Below are 23,488 nucleotides of genomic sequence, written 5' to 3'. Positions count from 1 at the left end.
TGTGTGTGTTTTTTCTCTGGTTTGTCATTAGTATGTTTTACTGTTGATTTTGCACTTTCAGAAATAATAGGTAAAGAATAAATGCTTTAAAATTCATGGTTAAATAAGTACGTTCTACTTCTTAGTACAGAAAGAGATTAAGATGTATTATGTTTATATTTTGATATATGATATTAAACCAAAATAGTTCCTCTGCTACATAATCTTTCCTACTTACTATGTATTATATTACTTCACTTATTTTGAATAATGAATGAAGGAAAGTTACTTCTTACGAAGACTGTTTAACCTATAAAACATCTGGGATATTTTAAATGTCTATAAAATATCTGGGACATTTTCTTTTTTAAATGAACAAGACTCCTAAATGAGATTCACTATGAGCCTTATTTTTATAATGATTTCAAGAGAAACAGATGGCAATTTATATTGTTTAGTGTTCGGCACATAGAATCATTTAATTTTCAGACCAATCTTCTTCTTTAAGGTAGAAAATGTGAAATTATAGGTATTATTTGATTAGTTTTGTATCTTTAAGCCCTCTCTTCACAATTATCATAAATTTGGTTTTTGAAATATAAAGCACAATATTTTGCAATTAGAAAAGCTGGCTGTGCTCAAATTTTTCTATGAAATTTTATAAGCAAAACTCAATTTTATTATCCATTACTTAGGGTTTTTCAACAAATTAAAATTAATCATAAATGTTACAAAAATGAATCATTGTAGTAGATCACCTTATTAGTTTATTAATATAAATAATGAAATGAGAATCTAAATAATCCATAAAATGTGTTCTGTTTGATGACTACTTTCCCAAAACCATTTATATTATTTATATATATAGTCAGCCTGTACTTTAGAGATTGAAAATGGTAAATGTCAAACAAGGTCGATGGTCCAAAGTAATCAAAAATGTCGATTTATTGAAGGAGTTTCTGGGTGGTGCAAACAGTTCACGTGCTTGGCTGCTAACCGAAAGGTTGGAGGTTTGAGCACATCCAGAGGCACCTCAAAAGAAAGCCCTGACAATCTACATCCAGAAAATCAGCCACTGAAAACCCTGTGGAGCACAGTTCTTCTCTGACTCCACTTGGGTCTCCACGCATTAGAATCAACTCCATGGCAGCTATTTTTTTCAGTATATTGAGTTCCTTAAAGTGTTTCCAAAGAAGGATATTAAAAAAAAAAAAAAACCAAACCCAGTGCCATCGAGTCGATTCTGACTCATATTAGTAGGGTCAATATTCTATAGGAAGTATGCAGAATGAGAGTGACTCTTTTCTCCGGGACCCTGCTCTGCTCATATTTGTCATATCAAGGATGGGTCTGTCCACAACATAGGAAGAGCCCTAGGTTTTTACTACTACAAAACCCAGAAATTCTGTGTATAATTCTTTGAAAATATATCCAGTGTCCAACTTGCTTCCATCCTAGTTTGAGACGCATCTGCTCTGACTTTTATTATTGCAAAAGTCTCCCGAATGCTTCCCTGACTATTCCCTTGCTCTCTGATATTCTATTCTCATCACAGTAACTAGTAGGACTCTGTTACAGTGGAAGTCTGACCATGTCAATACTCTGCTTAGAATCCAAAACTGACTCCTCATTTCCCTCAGAGAAAAGACCAGGTTCTTACATCGGCTCACCCTCCGTGATCTGACACTGCCCCTTCCCTTGGTCAATTCATTTTCTCCCTCCTTTTCCCTCACACTAAACTCCTGCCACACTAGTTTCTTCCAGGTCCACCGATGAATCAAGCACTATTTCACCTTATGACATTGGCACTGGCTATTCCCAGCCTTAACTCTCCTCTCTCTGAAGTCTGGCCAAATGTCACTTTTACATTGAAGCTTATTTCTTTCAACTCCAATTATAATCACTGAGTTTCTCTTTCAAACAGCCCCTTCACTGACCTTTCCCACCTCTATGTTTTCATCTGTATGCATGCACTTTGGTGTCTGCATACTAGATAACCTCTAACATTTATTATGTTTCTCATCCTGCTTGAATATAAGCTCTATGAGATCAAGGTCCCATTTCTGTCTTATTTATTGATGCATACTAAGGTCCACACAGAGTGTCTGGTCTACCTCAATATTAATTAACATTAAAGTAATGTTACTAAAAAAAAAGTTATCAAAGCATGCTTTGAGGAAGTATTATATGTTAATTTTGACCTCTTTTTAATACTGTTTAACTATTAACTAATGTACAGAAAATAAACTCATTTACAATACAGGAAATTTAATAATTTAATAGGCAGGAAAAGAGAGGATGTGTACATGTGAAAAGAAATCAAAGAACTAAAGGCACAGTGTGTTATTTCCAGAGATTAGAAGCAGCTAATACCCTGCCCCACCCGCACTGGAGGTCACATACCTCCATCAGCTGCTGTGTAGTTGCTGAAGAGATACTCTGTCAACCAAAGCTAGAATTTCACAATGGTGGTGTTTTTGCTGGACTTCTAGAATTCAGAATCACCCAGTTGCTACTCTTTCTACAGAAACTCTTAGCAACTTCCATCAAATGCCTTGATGTTTGAGCCAGATTTAGAAAGGCAGTCTCTTCTGTCTACCTCCTTAGGCCCTACTGACAAAATTGACGAGGAATTATCTGAAAAGAGAGCCTGTAAAGTGTCATTTGTGAACTCTGTGATAGAGTTCAGAAAGATTGGAATGGGGCTGAGAGAAAATGGAAAACAGCCAACCCAAGAACCAAATACTTCTAGCAATTAACATCAGCTCTCTCTTTTGATATATACCAGGCCAGTGCATTATGTGGAATTTTACATATTGGTGATTATTTTTTATCCTACTGGAAATGAATAATATTTAAATATATGGGCTATTTTTTGGCATGTAAAATTGCCATTGCCATTTTATTCATGCCAGGAGAATTGATTTGAGCTTTCTTAAATTGATTGCAAAATGTAGTACCTTTTAATTAATCTCTTATTAGTTTTTTCTCTATTTTATAATCCTCCATTAACATTAAATAATGGGTTCCAGTCTATTAACTTTTATGATTATTCTAAGAGTTTAAATGTATTTGATTACTGGAATGGTTTCCCAAGATTCCACAGCTTTGGTGGACACTTTTTCCTCACTCATCACATTGTAAGTTGTGATTTCTAGAATAGCAAGCATGCTCTGTTTCCTTTCCTGAGATGTGTAAAAGCAAAAGCCTATTATCATACTAAGCAGAAGTAATATATACACGAAAATACTAACATGCCAAGCATGCATACCAGAAAACAGATTTATGCCTGTTGAATATTTATAAACTTTATATGCAACTTTCTTACAAATCTTCTAATCCTCTCAATAGTAATTCAGAATCCTTTAAAATATTCAAAATCTGGACCTAAATCTAGTACATTTATGTAAGCAAATGTCATAATAAAAACCTGTTGCCATTGAGTTGATTCTGACTCACAGTAACACTACAGGAGAAGGTAGAGCTGCCCCATAGGGTTTCCAAGGAACAGCTGGTGGATTCAGACTGTTGACTTTTTAGTTAGCAGCTAAGCTCTTAACCACTGCACAGCAGGGCTTCATAATAAAGAGTCTTTAATTTGAATATTTGTCTGAAATTCTACCCAGAAAACATAGTTTTGTGAAACAGAAATCAAGACTAAATTCTAAGATTGCCTGGGAAATACCATTAACTATTTTGATTGGGAAAGTGACATGCCATATACGTTATTTTTACGCCCTTAAAAAAAAGAGTTGTTTGTAATAATAAGCCATACTATCTGAAGCCATTGAGGCTGGATGACTTCCCCAAATTATCACCCTGAAATAATCTTTAAACTTTAAACCTTAAATCAAAACTATCCCTTGAGGTCTACTTTGAACCAAAATAATGTTTTATTCTAATAAGTAAATTGTGTCTCCCTGAGCATTATGCTCTTTTAAAGAATTATCTCTCTGAGATCAAATTGACAACAGCAGCTCAAAAGAGCAGATGAAAAGCATAGGAGGCAGTGAGTCTATAAGTCAATGATGATGAAACAGTGTGGGAAGGTTGGTGAGAATATTACCACAACATGAAGAATGCAATCAATACTACTATTACATATAAAAAAATAAATAATTTTTTTTTTTACATATAGGAATTATTGAAATTGTGTATGACTCTGAATATTTTCACCAAAAAGTTAAATTAAAAAAAGAGTTTGTTGTAACTATAATCTTACAGGTAAGTAATCTGATCATGATTGAAATCAGCCTTATTTTAATTCTTCATTAAGAAATCAGAGAAGAAAAATTGAAATAAAAACAAAAGTAAAAACAAAGCAGAAAAATAACATTTTAAAAAGAAGAAAATTTTCCCAGCATTCTGAGAAACAAAGACACCTAACAGATTTTGCTAGAGCAATCCTGTGTTTAGTGAGCCATAGTGGCAAGTGGCTAAGTGTTTGGCTGCTAACTGAAAGGTTGGTGTTTCCAACCCACCGGAAACTCCATGGGAGAAAGATGTGGCAATTCACTTCTGTAAAGATTTACAGCCTTGGAAAACCTACAGGGCAGTTCTACTCAGTCCTGTACGGTTGCTAAGAGTAGGAGTCAACTTGATGGCAATGGGTTTGGGTTTGGGGTTTTTGTTACCCTGTGTTTGTCCATGTCTGCATCCAACAAGAGTTACCACAATCCAAATTTTGGTGAAAATTTAGCAGGCAACTATCCCCATCATGCCTTAAAAGGCCATATCAATTTGTTTCTCTGTACGATTATGCACTCTTATGTCCCTATCAGGGGTTCCTGGGTGGCACAAATAATTAAGGTTGAGTGCTACTAACCAAAAAGTTGGCCATTTGAGTCCACCCAGAGGCACCTAGAAAGAAAGGCCTGGTAATCTACTTCTGAAGATCACAGCCATTGAAAACACTATGAAGCATATTTCTGCTTTGAAACACATGCGGTCACTTTGAGCCAGAAAAGACTCCAGAGCAATTGATTTAGTTTTTGATACTTGTCTCCTCGACTGTCCTGTGAGTCTTCTTCCCTGATATCCTGACCCAGGTTGATACTCATCTGCCTTCCTAGTCCTCGTTTTGGGACACTTACGGTTTTGTTTGTTTAATCCTATATCTTTAACCATTTTATTTAAGGCTCTCAACTTTAACTAAAAACTGATTGCCTTCTGATTATGTCATCTTTTCTCTTGGCACTGGGTTTTGGGTTCTCTACCCTAGACTACGCCCATTTTCCCGCATGTGATATTGGTTACAATTATGAGAGATTATGAGAAGACTTTTTCTCTCCCTCCCCAATCTGTTTACAGATAAATACCTCCCCTAACCTCCTGCGAAATTGCTTACCCTTTTGAGAAGTGTGACTTTACCACTTTTTACCTCCTCCTCTTCTCAGTTTTCTCTGAATTGTTTAATGCCACCAATTTTACTGGCCAACAGGGAACTTTTTTTTACAATTCAGGTTATCTCCATCATTCTTATAATCAAACTAACTTTAGATTAGTGTTACTAAAAATGTGATCAAAGGATAAGTGCTAGTCAACAAATTGTAAATGTTCTATAATGCGATAAGAACAGAGCTTGAAAGTAAGAAATAAGGGATCCTATTTTATAAACAAAACATGGAGCTCTGGTGGCACAGTGGCTAAGAGCTCAGCTGCTAACCAAAAGGTTGGCAGTTCAAATCCACCAGCCACTCCTTAGAAATCCTGTAGGGTGGTTCTACTTTGTCCTATAGGGTTGCTATGAATTGGAATCGGCTTGATGGCAACAGGTATAATCACAATATACATGCATATAATCATTTTTCTAACCCATTTATTTGGAATTTCACAAAAGCATTGCTCTGAAACAAATTTGAAGAAAAAATCATACCAAAAAAATTCCCTTCATCTTTCACTCAGTTTGACAAACACTACTTTGGTTTAGTTCTTTACTTTGTCATTTTGGTTTAGTTCTTTACTTAGTCATTTTCAGAGACTCATTTCAGCTCTATTTCAAACTTTGATGGCTGTGCATACATCATGGAGTCAACTAGCAATTTCAAAATTTCAACCTTTGAACAATTCTATTGAGATATCCTGTTTGACGATAACCGCCTAGGCTTTTTAGTTCTCTCATTATTTTCTCACTACACCTGACATTTAAGAAAAACTAACTAGCCCTCGTGTTATCGTTAGCTGCCATTGAGTTGATTTGACTCATGGCGATCCCATGAGTCCCTAATTTCTTTATTTAAGCTCTCTGACTCCCTCTCCCCCCTTTCTCCCTCTCCTCCTGTCTCTCCCTCCTTCCCCTCCTGCCTCTCCCTCCTTCCCCACTTCCTTCTTTCCATTCTTCCCTCTTTCCTTCCTTCCTCATCTATTCAGCTAATATTTATCCTTCTTAATTTCAACATTTTCCTTTTTTTTACAAATACTCTCAACCTCTGAGTTTTGTTTTTTTGCTGTTTTTATATGATCCCTTATTTCTTACTTTCAAATTCTGTACTTATCTTTGCCCCTTGGCCTTTCATCACAGATATCTAACAAACTCCAAACCTGGGTCTTAAAGTATATTTTGACTAGATACACATTCTTTATTTCATATTTTCTATTAGACTGAGATAATTCATCATTAAAAGAAAATAATCTCAGATGGAAATGTAAAATTGCACAAAGAAAGGAGGAACACTATAAAGGGTAAATACACTGCTAAGTATACAGGTCAATATGTATATAATTAAAAATAGCATCTACTGCTTAAAACAGCAGAGATATATTTAACCTTAATTGCTTGTATTAGAAAAAAGAAAAACTCAAAACTAATAAGCTAATACCCTAGCTAGAAACTGTAGAATCTATAGAATTATTCCATATAGAAGGGGAAAAAACAAATTTTAAATTAATATCAGAAAATAATTAATAGAAAAAACAAACTGAAATGGAATTAAAAAGACAAGATATGATATTTGAAAAGATAAAACTAAAGAAAAGACATAAACACACACTAGGTAGAAAAAAAGGTAACACAAATTCAGAGAAAGAGCAGAGATTAAAAATATGAGTACCAAAATATGAAAATGTAAATAAGGGTATGCATCTAATACGTACATGAACACACACATACACACAGAGTGAGAAAGGGAGCTTTGAGAAAAAATTTCAGTGAACAAAGTGGAATGATTTTCTATTGAAAATGAGAAAAAATGTATTAGTTCAGGAATTTTTAATCTTTCAAAGAGATGGCCTTTTGGCTTAGACTGCTTCCTAGGAAAGTTCTGTAGATTTATCTGTCAAACAATTGATAAACAAATCTGACACTATATAAACTATCTGAATGTATAAAAAATAATGTATTTTTGGTTAGCAAAAATATTATAAGACCAGCCTTAAAAAAAAAAAAAACTTAGAAAACACTTATAAACATAGATTTTGCTGTACAAAAATAGAATTGCCAACTTTTCATATGTGCTACACCTCAGAATCTTCAGTTAAGCTATTGAATGATTTTCTGTAATTTGATAGAACAATAGCCAATGTACTGACTGCTCAAAAGGCTTTGCATTTAAGCATACACATGTCCAAAAGTGGTAATGGTAGATAAATTCCATATGGCACTAAGACAAACTTGGGAAAACCCCACAGTACACAGCTTGATAAAATATTTAATCACAAATTCAGTGATGGGTGTGGCATCTATTGTGGTTCCAAGTCCAGTAAAAAAAGCACTTATTGTTATCTTATATTCTTATCTTTAACAAAACTTACCATTACTCAGATTGATGAACCCATTGCCACCGAGTCAATTCCAACTCATAGTGACCCTATAGGACAGAGTAGAATTGCCTCATAGGATTTCCAAGAAGTGGCTGGTGGATTTGAACTGCTGACCTTTAGATTAGCAGCTGTAGCTCTTAACCATTGTGCCACCAGGGCTCACCCAGATTGATTACTAAAATTTAATACAAGTGCCATTCTGCCATTACACACGCATAAATAGAAATCCACACTAAAAAATTACCATCTTTGAAATGGTTCTAAATTGAACACATAGATAACTTTTGACTTAAGGGTTTGCTATGGAAACTCTGGTGGCATAGTGGTTAAGAGCTACTGCTGCTAACCAAAAGGTCTGCAGTTTGAATCCACCAGGCATGCCTTGGGAACCCTACGGGGCAGTTCTACTCTGTCCTGTATTGTCACTATGAGTTGGTCAACTGGACGGCAAAGGGCTTGGTTTCGTTTTTTTATTGAAACTTGAATACTTTCTCCACAGTCACGGGGTAACTTTTTTGACAAATCCATAAGGCAAGGCTATTTAATTTATAATGAAATGTTAGTATAGTAGCAATTGTGCTTATTTGAGACCTCTATCATGATCAAGATCAAGAGGTATAGGAAAGTGTTGAATCAGATCGGGAAAGCACTTGATTCTCTTCAGGCAAAGAAATGGGAGAAAATACGATCCCTGATCATAAGGCTTAATAAACATGGTATTGCCAGACTCTCCTTGAATAGACAATTTAAAAATAATTCCCTGAAAATCAATAAAAGCAAATATTAGTTTTGAATAAAGCAACTCTACGTATACCAACTTCCTTTCCTGTTTAATATAGCTACCAGCCAATTTCAAGAAAGTAAAAAATACCATGCACTGCAGCAAATTAGGTATGAAAAAGTAAATAATCAGTCCATTTTTCATAAAACGAAAGTCAAAAAGAGGGTTTTAAGCTTGCAGGCCCTGAAGCTTTCTATTATATAAAAGAGTAAATTAGTCATCGGAATTGTAAAATTAGTCAAATTCCTCTCTACCCTCCTGTTAATCTCAGACCATCATTCCCTCAAATTGAGTATCTTCTCATTGGAAGGTTGTGCGTCAGGTAAGAGCCACCCCCAACGCACACAATGCTCTCTGGTAGCGTGATAGGGAACTCCTTGCAGCTCAGAGAAGCACTCATCCAATGTTTAAATTTGCATTGTTTTGATAAGCAATAGAATTAGTTGGATCGGACATCTGATTTTCTTCTTTTGTGATACATATGTTTGCATCCTTTTTAGTAGTCTTCTATTGTCTTGTTCTTTTTCTTAACAGATTTTTTAAGAAAACTTATTTGTTAAGAAATTTATTCCTGACTGCATTTCCCACGTTAGAAACATAAAGTAGGGATGTAACTTTACTTGCTTCGAAATATGTTGTCAATTGTTCTAACACTATCAGTAACTTTTCATATATTATTGGATCTGTTACTAGATGCGTTATTATAGCTGGTCTTTTAGTCTGTTCTATTATTTCACTATTTTAATAGTGGTTTTTTTTTTTTTTTTAAACAGACCCCAGAGGTCTCCAGTTATTCTTCAAAAATTCTCTTTTTTTGGTTAAGTAATTTTGTAGACAAATAAACAAGTGAAACAGCTAGCATTTTCAGTGTTATTCCTTTAAATGTGTATAATAATTTGGCAAGAATTAAAATCCATTGGATACTCTAATGCAGTCAATGCATTTTATCCCTTTTCCCATATCAGTGGGGAGAATAATTTAGATAATGAATTGTGTGTGTGAACATATCTCTGAGGTGTGGAGAAGAGAAAAATTAAAGATACACTAGTCAGGATATATCTTAAAATATATATATATATATATATCTTAGAAAAATATATATATATATATCTTAGGTAGCTATAATAAAGCACCATAAACATGTAGTGGTTCAAGTATATTTTAGGCATTTGGGGTCCATAAAGTAAATCTTATAGAACTTTGTTTTCTCTCACAGATGAGTCCATGTAGGTTTTCTGTGCTGGGAATATAGTTTAAAATAGTCATGGTTTCAGGCTCTTTCTACCCTGTTGCTTTGCCACATTCAGCGGACAGTCCTAGTGGGTCGGTTGTGTTCTTACCATTACATATGCACTCAGCTGGAGGGAGAAACAAGAAGTGTGGGGCACATCCTTCTTCTTGAATAACGGAACTGTCACTGATACACATCACTATTATCTTCTGTTGGTTCAGAAACTAGATGTAAGCCCTTATGTAGCTGCAAGGGAAGCTGAAAAATGTAGCCTCCAGCTGCTAGTCAAGGGTCTATCCATAACTTCTATTAATAGCAAAGAGGTATAGAACCTACTTCAGGAGATAAACGGCAGTCTCTGCCACAGAGGGGGTCACTGATTTAGACTAATCATCACTTTCTAATGCAAAAGTTTGTGATTATCACTTGAAATAAGTACTGTTTAATGTAGGTATATTTGTCTTTTTTTTCTGTTGTTATTCCTAACGTTTTGTTTTAGTTTATTGGTTTTATTTATTTGTGGTCAGTGTATTTTTCCCTTTTGACAGCTTCTTCAGATTTTTCTTCTAGCCAAATATGTGCAAATGTATGTGTCCCAATGGAATTTAAAAAGAAAATTTATTATCTCTTATTGAAAATACTGTTCATATATTGTAATAAATATGGTAGTCAAAACTCCCATATATTTCTCTTGAAATGTTTTATATGTCAAATATTATTTGTTGAAACGTTACATTTTTTTTTTCACTAAGATATTAATCATCAACCAAGAAAAACCCGTTGCCATTGAGTTGATTACGGCTCATAGCAACCCTGTAGGGCAGAGTAGAACTGCCCCATAGAGTTTCCAAGGAGCACCCGGGGGATTCCAACTGCTGACCTTTTGGTGAGGTGCCAAGCTCTTAACCACTACGTCACCACGGTTTCCATCAACCAAGAGAAAAATTAATTAATATTATTATCTGAATTTTGTACACTAAGCTAATACATAAATTTTATTAAATACTAATTATTTTTCACAAATAAATTCTTTCTTCCCCAAGATTATGGCACCAAAGGCTATATGTATTTATCCTCTCTGAAAACATATTTTTCTGTCACATAAAGTTTAAAAAAAAAAAAAAACTATTATTTTAACTGTTTATTTTTTATCATAAAAAGAAACAAAATCCTGAATATAATGCATATATCTTTGAAAAAAAAACAATGAGGAGTAAATAAGCTGTAGTACAAGGCATTTACAAACAGTCATAATCATGTGTTCTATCAAACCCACTAGTGAGTTCTTAAAAAGAAAATCTTTTATGTTCCAATTAAAGAAGCAAACTTCACAACTTGAGTTACTCATCTCATTTGTTTCCTGACTTCTTTATTTCCGGTTAAATACTTCTGAAGTAAGTCATGTAATTCAGTGACCTTTAAAGTAAAATTGAAATATTTGATTTTACAACTTTTCTTTATCTTTTATTCTTTCACCACATGTAGCCTATAAATGCCAGTAAAATTAATTGCCTAATTACAGGGAATAGAAACATTGCCTTTTGAAATATTTCACATTTGTATACCCTGCTGTGGAGATTTCGCTTGACTACTTGACCTATAGAGTCTGTGTTTCGTCAAGAAAGAAAATAAGTGGTCTATTTTACAATATATTTTTTTTCACTTCATAATGAGTATGACAAAATTTTGCTATAATTATGTTTATTTTATATTTTAAGGGCATAATCTGTAGCCATTTTACTGTTTAATCCTTACTCATAACTATTATTTACAATCTTTAAGAACAACCATTATGTTTTAATTTTTGATACAATTTAATAACATGGCAGAAAACTAGACAATAAAAAAACACATTATTCATGGTTAGATTATAGTACAATGCCATAAGGTTACAAACTAAGGGGCAGTTCTACTCTGTCATATAGGGTCACTATGAGTCAGAATCTCCTTGAGAGCACACAACAACAACAATGTAGATATAGGTATATAGGTATAAAGACTCTTGTGACCCAAGGTAATCTTCCCATCTCAGTATCATCAACTTAATCACATCTACAAAGTCCCTTTTGCCCTGCAAGGTGACATAAAGATAGGTTCCAAGGATTAGAATGTGGGCATATGGGGGATGGGGCAATATTCTGTCTCCCCCAGCAGGCAAGTGGTCCTATTAGGTTCAGACTACAAGTTCCACCAGCCTTCCGTGTGTTGCGATTAAATTATCAGTTCTATTTTCAACGTCTTTACAGTTCTATTCAGCTTTCATGCATCTATGCCAATGAGAGGTCAGTTCAGAACTTTGACGGTGGTCTAGATTTAGAACAGTTCTTAATGCCAGTGATATGCCGTTTCAAGTCAGATCCACACATACACTGCTTAAGGGTGTGCCCTGGAGTTCATAATCACCTATAGGCTAGCTTTACTAAACTCTTTGCTCTCTGCAATCTTCCCAGTACTTTCTGTTTCCTTGGCACTCTTCCTTTGGTACTCTGGCCAAAAACCAAAAACCAAACCCATTGCTATCATGTCGATTCTGACTCATAGCAAACCTATAGGACAGAGTAGAACTGTCCCATAGGGTTTCCAAGGCTGTAAATATTTATGATAGCAGACTGCCACATCCTTCTCCAGGAGAGCAGATGTTGGGTTCGTTTAGCAGCAGAGTGCTTAACCATTGCCCTGACACCTTGATGAGAGTCAAGTTATCTGCTGAAAGTATAGTTCTATTCAAAATTATTTTCTTGTCTTCTTTCTGGAAGTGCCAAATTATTCTAATTTATTTTATTAGAATAAAATAAAATCTAATTCTATTTTAGGTAACTCTCATATACTTTTTGCATCTGTGGTCAAAAACCCAAGGTATTCTAATAGTGCTGCTATTCTAAGATTCAAAATAATGATACAGTCAACAATACTATACTTACCCATGCCCCTGCCTACTATTACTCTGTGCTGTTGTTGTTAGGTGCCATGGAGTTGGCTCCAACTGATAGTAACCCTATGTATAATACAGAGCACAATGTTACATGATCTTGCACCATCCTCACAATAGTGGGTATGTTTGAGCTCGTTGCTGCAGCCACAGTGTCAATCCATCTCACTGAGGATCTTCCTCTTCTTCATTGACCCTCTACTTTACCAAACACGATGTCCATCTTCAGAGATTGGTCCCTCCAGATACCATGTCCAAAGAAAGCAAGATGAAGTCTTCTTACTTGGGGTTCTAAGAGGCATGTTAGCTGTATTTCCTCCAAAACAGATTTGTTCACTCTTCTGGCAGTCCACAGTGTATTCGATAATCTTCACAAACACCACAACTGGAGTGCATCAATTCTTTGGTCTTCCTATTTCATTATCCAGCTTTCCCATGCATATGAGGCAATTGAAAATACCATTGCTTAGGTCAGGTGCTCGTTAATAATCAAAGTGATATTTCATTTTTTAGACCTTTAAAGAGGTCTTTTGCAGCATATTTTCCCAATGTAATATGTCCTTTGATTTCTTGAGTGCTGCTTGTAGATCCAACAAGAAAGAAACCTTTGAGGATTTCGATTTATTCCCCACATATCATGATGTTGTTTATTGGTGTATTGCAAGGATTTTTTTTTCTTTTATGTTGAGTTGTAATCCACACTGAAGGCTGTGGTCTTTAATCTTCATCATTAAGTGCTTCAAGAAGTCTTCACTTTCAGCAAGCAAGGTTATGGCACGTGTGTATAGAAAGCTATAATGAGTCTTTCTCCAATCCTAATGCTGCCTTCTTCTTCATATATTACAGCTTCTCAGGTTATTTGCTCAGCATTCAGATTGAATAAGTATTGTGAAAGGATACAGCATTGAAACACACTCTTTCCTATTTTAAGCCACTAAACCATGCAGCATCCCCTTGTCCTATTTGAATGACTGCCTCTTGATACAGGTACAGGTTCTGCAAGAACACAACTAAGTGTTGAATTCCCATTCTTCACAATGTTATCCATAATCATTGTGATCCACACAGTCATATGCCTTTGAAAAGCTAATAAAAAAAAAAAAAAACTGGTAAACCTATTCCTGGCATTCTCTGCTTTCATTCAAGATATTTGTGACATCAGCAATCATACCCCTTGTTCCATGTCCTATTTTGTAACTGTTTTTAAATTGGCTTCAGAAATTTTTTGCTTTCACGTGTATTAACGATATTGTTAGATAATTTCTGCCTTCCGTTGGATCATCTTTCTTTGGAATGGGCATGAATATGGACCTCTTCCAGTTGGTTGGCTGCATAACTGTCTTCCAAATTTCTTGGCATAAATAAATGAGCACTTACAACATAGCATCCCTTTGTTGAAGCATTTCAATTGGTATTCCGTCAATTCCTGAATCCTTGTTTTTCGCCAGTGCCTTCACTGTAGCTTGGAGTTCTTTCAGCACCATCGATTCTTGATCATATGCTGCCTCCTGAAATGATTGAACACTGACTAATTCTTTTTGGCACAGTGACTCTGTGTATTCTTTCTATTTTTTTTGATGCTTCATACATCATTCAATAATTTGTCCTCATTGAATTCTTCAATATTGCAACTCCAGGGTTGAATTTTCTCTTCAGTTCTTTCAACTTGAGAAATGCTGAGCATGTTTTTCCCTTCTGATTTTCTAACTCCAGGTCTTTGTACATTGCATTATAATACTTTACCTTGTATTTCCCAGCCATCCTTTAAAATCTTCTGTTCAGCTGTTTTGCTTCATCATTTTTCTGTTCTCTTTAGCTACACTATGCTTAAGAGCAAGTTTCTTAGTCTCTTCTAACATCTGTTTTGCTCTTTTCTTTCTTTACTCTTGAGTTCAGTAAAACATCATTTTATAAGTAAGATAAGATCTTCCATTGGATCTTATGTAAATATAAGCATTTTCCCAAGTACGTGACATCTGGACCCTTATTTCTGTTCATACCACTTTTCTTATTACCAAATACATACTAGATAGGGTTTCCCACAAATTGCGTCCTTATTTTATCTTGCTTTAAAGAAAATCTGAAGTATGCTTTCCTGTGGTAAGAAAAAACATTGTCCAGATTGTAATTCTCAGAAAATATAAGTACCCTTCCCCATATGAGCAAAATGAAATATGTAAGGTATTTATACTCATCCGGAAACCCTAGTGGCATAGTGGTTAAGTGCTATGGATGCTAACCCAAAGGCTGGCAGTTCGAATCTCCCAGGTGCTCCTTGGAAACTCTATGGGGCAGTTCTACCTTGTCCTATAGGGCCACTATGAATTGGAATCAACTCGACGGCAATGGGTTTGATTTTTAGTTTTATACTTATCCACTCTACTTCTAGGAATCACTGTACGTTTGTATTTCATGTACGATCTGATATTCGAACAGCAGAAGGACATGGGAGCTGCAAGGTGGCTCAGAACACTTTCAAAATGAAGATTACATTTGTAAATTGTAGCCTTCAGTCTATTATGACCTTGTGAAAGGAATCTGGGAGGGTTTCACCTTTGTAAGATTATATGTGATGTTCTCAGTCCTTTGTTTTCTCTAATTTCTTAAGGTACATATATCCCTCCTTTTGTCTGACCTTGATCACGCCCCTCCTCAATTCATGCAAATAATTATTTTGTATAGCTTGATTTTAAGGGTCTTCTAGCATAGTGCTTTGTAAAGAATAGATATTCATGTCCTGCTATATGACTGATGGAATACTAAATAAATTGTAAACATTTGGTCTTTTACAAACAAGATGGCCTTTCACAAGTTTTACATAAGAGCACAGCCTTTTGAATTTTCAAAACACAGACATGCTTAGAGCTCTTGTCTGGATGGATACTCAAGATGCTCCTAGAGCCTCTACACACAGGCAATTCAGAGCAGGGGGAGAATTGAGTAGAATCGAAATAAAATAAATGGTTCGTGAAAAAGTCATGAGGTTGCCTCAGCTCACTTAACAAATAGAGTGATCTGACTTATTTCTGGGTTATTTATTGGCTGTTATTTTGAGAGAGAAGAGTAGGAGAACTAAGAATCACTTTCAGCAGATTTGACAGAGCTGTCTCTAGATAAACAGGAATTATGCCCAAGGGATAACCAATTCTGAAGCTATTGTAAATACTCTAATTTTACAGTTAGAAGTCCTGAAGGTCCTGAAAGTTAAATATTCTTCTGTGAATTTGTATAAAATGATATCATGGGAAATAACCTCATTTCTAACTCTATAACTTCCACTTTTTAAAATTGTATAATTATTCAATTTTCTGGTGGGATATGCATTTAGTGAAGAGAGGAAATTGTCCAGGTTATTAGTATTAAAACAAGATGTCATCTTGTTTCCATGGATATGTGACCCTAAAGTTACTAAGGCGGCTTAGCAGTTTTAGAAACATAACCATCAAGAGAGAGAAGTGATGCGTTTTTGAAGTGGGTAATCCAATGTCTTTGAAAAACACAAACTTAACAGCTTGAGGAAACTTTAAAGAAATGAAAACCAGAAGAAAATTGTCAGTAATGGAAGGCAAACTGTTAGGCAATAAGAAATGAGGATGTTTTGGAGAGAGAATTGGTGAGGCTGCCAGTGACATTTCTGAAAGTTCATGATCTCCTTGAAGATACATTGTGACTGTGCCACCAAGTCCTAACTGAAATATGAAAATCCAGCTGCTCTGCAATGGTCATACGTGGTAATTCATCATTATCAGGTCACAGTGCTCACTTAGGAGTATCTTCAGGTGTGTAAGTGTTGGCAGAAATAAAAATTTTTGGTCTTTCTAGAAAAGTCTTCTATGAAATCTCTGAATCTTCTCTCATTTAATAAAAATTTAACTTTAAATATGTGTTATGTATTTACTACATGTAGATGCCTGGAAAAGGAGCCCTGGTGGCACAGTGATTAAGTGCTTAGCTGCTAACCAAAAGGTCAGCAGTAAAACCTACCACCCACTCTGTGGAAGATGTGGCAGTCTGCTTCCATGAAGATGACAGCCTTGGAAAACCTATGGGGCAGTTCTAGTCTGTTTTATAGGGTTGCTATGAGTTGGAACGGAGTCTACAACAAGAGTTTTTAGACTCCTAGATGAGGCAGAATGGCAGTATGGCACAGAGTTTTCTCTGTAATTAAGACTTTGGTGCTGATACTGGGCAACCAATAGATTAATTACTCATAGATTTAACAGATTATTTGATGTTTAAAGTGAATACCTCAACATGAGCATCTCATGAACCAGATATTTACAATGTATTGATTGATTAATTAGCAGTACTCACACCTTTTTATTCTTCTTAACGTTGGTTCTCAAATTTTAGTATTTAGCTGAATCAACTGGGGGGATTGGTAGTATACAGCTTATTGAGCTCCTTCCCAAGAGTTTCTGATTAAGGGGTCAAGAAAAAGAAAATGCATTGCTGTCAAGTCAATTTCAACTCATAGAGACCCTATTGGACAGAGTAGAAGTGCCCCATAGGGTTTCCAAGGAGTAGTTGGTGGATTAAAACTGCCAAGCTTTTGGTTAACAGCCAAACTCTTAACCACTGTGCCACCAGGGTTCCGATTAAGGGGTGGGGCCAGAAAATTTGCACTTTTAACAGTTTAGGGGGGTATGCTGATGCTAAGAAATGGGGAACCACACTCTGAGAACCATTGCTTTAAAACAAAGGTTTTTTTTTTGGAGATATAGAAATTCTGACTTCTAGATACTTGTGGGAATGAAATTGACGGAGAATACAACTTTTCTTACATACACATAATATATTGTATCATCCAAAGCCCTTTAAACATTACATTATTGTCAGGATGACATAACAACATTGAGCTAATGCCTCATAAATAAGAAACAACTGTTGGGAAATTTGTTAATTAGAACCCTAATGATAACTGATGTCACCTGGAGAGCATTAATTTTGTGAAAATATTGCCTAGAAATGGGCTCATGTTAAATATATGAGTTTTGTATAAGACAGAGCTCCTAGTGATATGGAAAGTTCATCTTTATTAAAACAAGAATGTCTGTTTCAAAAATTTTTTAAAAATTCAATATAACTTGAACTTGAACCGTAGTTAGGTTCAAAATATGGTGCATATATCATTTAGCTTTATCCTTAGTAAAGAGACAGTAATTCAATGAAGCAGAAAAGATTATATACAATGGTAAACAGTATATAAGGGGAAAGAGCCAGTTAATACTTCAGTTAATTGCTGTTTTCTATTTACTTACAGCCTGTGTTCCCTAAAGAAATCTGTCAATTAAAACATGGTTAAAATGAGTTAAAAATCCCATGAACAAAAATAGCATACTATTCCTTAAAGTAAGAAAATGACATCCTAATTATTCTAACCAAAAAATTAAAAAATAGAAGTAGAAACATTAAAGTATATATTATACTTATAAAAAAAAATACTGTGAAGTCTTTGATATAATGACTGACCTCTAAGTAGTCAAATCCTTCTTATACTAAAAATGAGTGATTATATTGCTATGAAGATGATTGGTATTCAATATTAAAACATTCTGGAAATTGAAACTGAGAGTTTGAGAACCAGTAGAAATCAAACATTGTTTTATGAAAAGAAAGGAAAATAAAAAGGCAGTGTACAATTTCAAATGAGTACTTCATTAAGATGGATTACATAGACTATCAAAAATGAATTGACAAAGAAACAAAACATGAATCTGGCCTTATTATCCAGGTATTTTCCCTGTTCGACATTAGTTTGTGTACGTAATCTCTATGTAATCAGGAATCACTATTGATAACAAGTGAAAAATATTCTTCAGAAAATTTTCATAAGAATCGTTATTTTCCTATTGCCTTCTCCTTTCATTTCCTTCTGCACTTGTGCAAGGTCCTCCCTGGAGCCCCTCTCCTGTTTTCTGGAGAAGCTGGTATAAGTGTATAATTACAGATTCATATATTGCAACATGCATGGTGGATCAGCATTTTGTTCAGTGGTCTCTGCACCAGAGGAGCTCAAAATACTTTTGCTCTGATATCAAAAGGAAGGCAGAATGAACTAATGTGCATCTAAAAATTAATTTTCGGATTGAGATTGCGTGTTAGAGACATTATGCAGAATAATTAGATAAATGTCAGATTTCTACTTCACATTTCACTGTATTAATTCTTCCATGCTTAAGTTTCTGATAATTTAAAGGTCAGGAAAGTATTGATCCTATTGAAAGGTTGTTTCTTATTCCATGTTGAAACTGTATCCATAGTTTAAAGCAAGGATGGAGAGACTTCATCTTGCTTACTTTTAACACATTATCAGGAAGGGCCAATCCCTAGAAAAGGATATCATGTTTGGTAAAGTAGACCGTCAGAGAAACCCTTCATGAAATGGATTTTTACGGTGGTTGCAACAATAAACTTGAACATACCAAAGATTGTGAGGATGGTGCAGGACTGAGCAATGTTTTGTGTCACCATGAGTTGGAGTCAACTTGATGGCAACTAACGACAACAACAACAATAGATACACATGTAGGTATAAATATAGCTATATATCCTACAAAAGTAATTTTCTTAACATTTTGTAATCCGCACCTTGGTTTTTAACAATTTTATGTTACGCGTTTTTAAGATTGTATTAAATGTCTCACTGTTATAAATAATACTGTACTGGACACCTCGGTGGCTCATTTGTGCACATTTCCTCAACAATCCCTTGGAAATATATTTGAGTTCTCCTTTATCTTTTGAGTATGTAAACATGCCACACAATTGTCTTACAGAAAATTCATCCTGCTTACTTTTCAGATAGTTTGGTAAAACTTCATATTAAACCAAAAACCAAACCTGTTGCCATCGATTCCTACTCCTAGCGAGCCTATAGGACAGAGTAGAACTGCCCCATAGAGTTTGCGAGGATCGCTTGGTGGATTAGAACTGCCCACTTTTTGGTCGGCAGCTGTAGCACTTAACCACTATGCCACTGGGGTTTCCAACTTCATATTAAGACAGTCTTCCATAATGCAATGGATATACCTGTAGCAGTAGATCAGATTTTCAAACGTTATGTTGAACAACATTTATATCCAATAATTACTTTTTTTTTTTTAAACCAATGCAAACACATAAAAGAACAAGGGAAAATAAATCACAACTCACAGGTATCTTTTGTGAAGTTCTCTGGTATTCTTAAGTGTAAAACAAATTCTGTTACTTTGTATTTCCTATTCTCTTGAGAGTACTGAAGTGGCGATGTTTTCTCACTAAGTAGAACATCTATAAGAGAGCAATTTTTTTGTTTGTTTTTGTTTTTTGTTTTCCCCATGGGTGGAGGTAGAAGGTTTGTAAGGTATAATTTAATTATCAGAGAATATTCTACGGTGCAAAGTGGATGTTATTTCAATCTGTGGCAGTAAGATTTATCCAGCACTCTCTCAAGAAATTAAGAAACTCGAGAGCATCTATATTCACTTAATAAACAAACCTGAACAATAAAAATCATTATAAATATAGTCAATTCTTACTGTTTTCATACTCACCCAAGGAAATATTAAATAAATATTATTAAAGACTACTAAAAGTCAAGAAATGAGAACAAAAATGCAAAGCCAAACAAAATGAGTTTTTGGTTCACCACAATTTAAATGAATAAATTGACATTGTAAACTGCTGAATGCCATTTCAATAACGATTAAAGGATATACTACCACCTAGTGGTTAAACATGTTATGCAGGTGAAAATATTTTTGAACTTCAAGCATTTTGAGAAATTACCAGGCTGATGTGTGATTGTGTAACAGTTAAATGAGGTGTATAATAATTAAGAAAATTGTTCACATGTTAGGTTGTTAACCTCTCTGCACTTTATTCTGTTTACTTGATCTTTACACACTTTCACAAGAGGGAGGCAGGCATTGTTGTAGGTGTGACCCTGGGGAAAAATAGCTTAGTGTTCTTATGGAATGGCTAAAGACATATTTTTCTGAATAAAGTAATAATTACTGCCCTAGATATTTAGGAAACTTCTAAAGATAATACTCTGCTTTTTATATTTATTAAGATCTGTTTGAATAAATGTAAATATAGGTTTTGTCCACGTTACACTAATATGGTAGAGATTTGTAGATTTTGATGAAAATCAATTTTAATTAATAATTACAGAGAGATTAAATATCTTAAATAAATTATCCTTGAAAATAATATATGCACAGACTATTAAGAAATAGAATTTAAAAAAAGAATAGGAAACACTTCATTTTTAATATATCTTACACAATTTATTGTATTTTCTAAGGTAGAGTATAAATTTGTATGTATTAGCATCTTTATGTACAAGCCCATATGCATAGAAACACAGCATGTGTGGTGTAAGAAACATCTTTTTTTTTTTTTTAACAGATCATACATTCATAATGTGATAGCCTTAACAGACAAACACAAGCCAAACGTTAAATTAAAAATACAACTGGATCATTTTATTAATTGCTTGATTGATTCTTAAGTTTGGATATACAGAGTTAGCATTTTTTTCAAAATTATAGTGTATATTTAAGAATGCCCCTTTTTCCATGTTTTCTACATTTGCACCGTGTATTGCATTCTGCAGAGTTGATGAGGAATTTAACAAAATTATACTGGAAAAAAAAAAATTACTAAGCATTTATTTTTATCACAGAACAATATTCTACACCCCCAAAAAACACACCTGAAACACGGAATGCTTTTTTCTTTAGCTTCTGATTTATTTAATTGAAAAGAATGGAAAAAAAAATGCTTTCATAAGAAAATAAAGACTATCAATTAATTAATACAGCAAATACTTACTGAGCTCCTTCACCAAAACCCAAACCACTGCCATGGAGTCAATTCCAACTCATAGTGAACCCTAGGCTTTCCAAGGCTGTAAATCTTTACGGAAGTAGACTGCCACATCTTTTCTTCCATGGAGCCACTGGCGATTTGAAACCACTGACCTTTAGGTTAGCAGTCAATTGCTTTAACCACCGTGTAACCAGGGGTCTTTGAGTTCCTTCACATCAGAGTTTATTTGACCCCTTTCTCTTCCCTTCTTTCTCTTTCTTTCCTTTTTTGCTTTCTTCCTCCCTTCTTCTCTCCTTCCCTCTCTCTCTCTCTTTCCTTCTTTCTTCTCCAAAGAAGTCAGTAAGAAAACAGTTTCAATTCATTAATTTTCTGTTTTTCATTAATTTCATTAATTCCCATTGTCTTTATTATTTTCTTTATTCTCCTTATTTTGGAGTTAATTTTAACTTTTTCTTGATTCTTAAACTGGAAACCAAAGTCATCAATTTAAGACATGTCTTCCTTTGTTCCAAAACTGTTTAGTGCTATCAATTTTCCTCTAAGTGCTAATTTACCTGCACTGTACTGATTTTTGATATGCCATATTTTTATTTTCTTTTAATTCAAAATACTTTCTAATTCCTAATTTGAATTTTTCTTTGGCCCTAGCATTATTTATAGAAGTATGTTATTTAATTCAAAAAAACATTTAATTTCAAAATATTTAGGTGATTTCCAGATATTCCTATTATTGGTTTAAACTGAATTGCAATGTAGTTGAAAAACATACTGGATATGATTTGAATTGTTTTAAATATAGTGACACTTGTTTTTTCAGAATAGAATCTCATCCATCTTTAACTGTTCCTTGTAAACTTGAAGCTTGTGTTTTCTGTCCTTGTTATGTAGAGTGTTCTATAAATGTGAGGTAAAGTTTTTTGATTGTATTATTGAATTTTTTTTATATATTCACTCTTTTTTTCTTTTTTTCTATCCATTATTGAGAGTATGAGTTTAAAATTTCCAAGTGTAGTTTTAGACTTGTGTGTTTTTCCTAATAAATCTACCACTTTTTTTAAAACTCTGTTATTAGATTAATAAATACTTATAAATGTTTTGTCCATCTGTTAAATTGACCCCGTAATCATGCAATGATCATTTTTTTTTTTCTGATAATCTTTCCTCTTAAAACTATTTTCTCTTACATTAAAATTGCCACACCAGTGCTTGCCTTGGCAGTACATTTATTAATATTGGAATGATACAGAGATGATTAGCATGGCTCCCAAACAAAGATGACACACAAATGCTTGAAACATTCAATACTAATAAAAAAAAAAAAAAAAATGCCAAACCAGCTTTATTTTTATATTGTTACCTTACCATGTATTTTCTATCATTTCATTTTTTATATTGAAAATTTATTTTTGTAGAAAGCATGTAGTTAGTTTTGTTTTGTTTTTCTTTTTTAATGTAATCTAACAAGTTATGCCTTTTAAATAGGGCATCTAAGCCATTTACATTAAATATGTTTTTTGACATGTGTATTAATTTCCTATTGTTGCAGTAAAGAATTACCAGACTTTGCGGCTTAAAACAACAGATGCTTTTTCTTACAGTTCTGGAGGTCAGAAATCCCCATATCAAGTTGTTGGCAAAGTCTCTTTCTGGAGACTCTAGGGACTGTTTCATTGCATTTTTCAGCTTCTAGAGGCTGCCTGCATTTCTTGATTCATGATCCCTTCCTGCATTTTCAAAGCCGGCAACATAACGTCTTCAAACCTCTGTCTCTCCCTCTCTGTCTCCCTTTCTCTCTCTCCCTCGGTCTCACCTCTACTTTCATCGTCACGTCTCCTTTTCTAACTTTGAAACTCCTGCTCCCTGTTAGGAGACTCCTCCTGATTACATTTAGCAAACCTGAATAATCCAGGGTAATTTCATCTCTCTCTCAAGGTTCTTAGTTTAAACACATCTGCTAATTTCCTCTTGCCAAGTAAAGTAAAATATTCACTGG

The 23,488-nt window shown here is 34.3% G+C and overlaps 1 non-coding gene across 1 annotated transcript; it reads left to right on the top strand.

The window, feature by feature from the left end:
- The first annotated feature begins 22,697 nt into the window (after nt 1–22,697).
- LOC126061851 (U6 spliceosomal RNA) lies at nt 22,698–22,804 on the top strand. The gene has a single exon (XR_007513904.1). It is a non-coding gene; the product is annotated as a U6 spliceosomal RNA (small nuclear RNA).
- Nucleotides 22,805–23,488: the final 684 nt, after the last annotated feature.

The sequence above is a fragment of the Elephas maximus genome, chromosome 18, assembly GCF_024166365.1.
Source record: "Elephas maximus indicus isolate mEleMax1 chromosome 18, mEleMax1 primary haplotype, whole genome shotgun sequence".
In the NCBI taxonomy this organism is placed as follows: domain Eukaryota; kingdom Metazoa; phylum Chordata; class Mammalia; order Proboscidea; family Elephantidae; genus Elephas; species Elephas maximus.
This window is presented reverse-complemented; position numbering and strand designations above follow the sequence as displayed.